Genomic DNA, 1,790 nt, shown 5'->3' on the forward strand with positions numbered 1-1,790 from the left:
ATCATGATAGAATACGTCAATCAATTCTACAGCAGGATACTAATTTCCTTCTTTTAGCAACACTTCAATATCAATTCTCCAATTTCTTCTTCAAGGTATTCATCATGACTATAATATGCCCTCCCTCTCAACTTGGGAGATATACTCTCTATTTTATCTAAGCTCCCTCTTAACTTAGAGAGATCAACTACTTTCTATGACATGGGAGAATATTTCATGGCTTTAATCCTTCTTATCAGAGTTATCTTGAGCATCATCATTCATATAACTTCCTTCATCATGATTATCAATCAAATCAATGAATATCTTCAATGTCTTGAAGATTATGCACCTGCGTAACTTAAACAAAAAGTACAACCAAATACATATATATAAGCATGAATTTACGTATACCACAATCATGGAATCATTAGACTTTATACATCATATACCTAAACTTAGTTAGGTTCATAATAATCAAGAAACGCATACTTTTAAACTTCAACTTCTTGCTTGGGTTTGGTTATAACTCCTAGATGACATCAGTAACTCAATCAAGATATCAGTCTCATTATATCTAGGGTCTCAATATTTCTTTCAAAGATATGACAGACTCTTCTTATAATATATTGCAAACCCTAGAAGCAATTCAAACAAGTACAATTCTACAATGCATCTAACAATTTTCAGAATTTATATGTTAGATTTCGACTAGGATTTAATGCAAACCCTAGATTCCATCTTTGAGACACTAAGCCTTAGATATCAACAATCAAAACCAATTATAGAACAATCTAAGGTTTCAAAAATATGACCAACTCTTTGTAAGCACTAGACTTTATCATCATATCTGAACAATAACACCATATCCTAGAGTATCAAACTTCTACTAGGGCTTAGTTACAAACCCTAGAATTTACATACTATGAGCATCAACACTTAGGTTAACACATATACATATCTAGGATTTCATGCACAAGCATATCACAACAACATTTATTAAGCAAATCCAAGATACAAACATTTAAAGTTAGACATACAACAAACTTGATAAGGCTAGGGTTTTGATCATACAGATAAACATACACCTAGGGTTTCGTTCCTAGGAATTTACTATAGATATTATAAGGGTTTTTGTCATAAACCCTAGTTTACCAAAACCCTAAAGATCTAGGATTTCAATCCACAGCAAACCCTAAAGGACTAGGGTTTCTATAATAGTATCAAAACCCTAAACATCAATAGTCTTTTACAGATTTCATCTGTAACCCTAAGTAGAGTAAGGTTTTTCAAATTTACATACCCTTAGCTTAGAGTTTTATAGAGAACCTTTTAGGGTTCCACAAAAATGATTATTTTAATGAGGGTAGATTCAATCTAATGATTAATCACCCAAATAATAATCTTTATGATTCAAAGGTCCTAGACATAACACTTGTTAGTAATGTAGATTTATTAGAATGAATGAACATACCTTTCTCACGAAGAGAACAAATATTATCGTCTAAGATATACCTTTGATTTGTTTTTTGGACAAACCTTGTAGGAAATTGACCCTTGAAGAATTTTCTTTGCAATAGAACTTTTGTTATGCTTTGTCTTGTGAGGTATTCTACATAACCCTGGAGCATATCAGCAAAATTTTCTTAAACAAGGAAAATATGAAAAGAAATTTTATTAGCATCTAATACAAACACATCTAGATAAGAGAGAGAAACCAAATATAAAAAGGATAATGCAAGGAGTAAGATACTTATATTTGGTAAAATGGTGAGGGGTCCCTCTTAATCCAATCTTGAGGGATACCTATA

Source organism: Pinus tabuliformis, chromosome J, assembly GCF_031772625.1.
Source record: "Pinus tabuliformis cultivar Carrire ecotype Pingquan chromosome J, CPIR1, whole genome shotgun sequence".
NCBI classification, from domain to species: Eukaryota; Viridiplantae; Streptophyta; class Pinopsida; order Pinales; family Pinaceae; genus Pinus; species Pinus tabuliformis.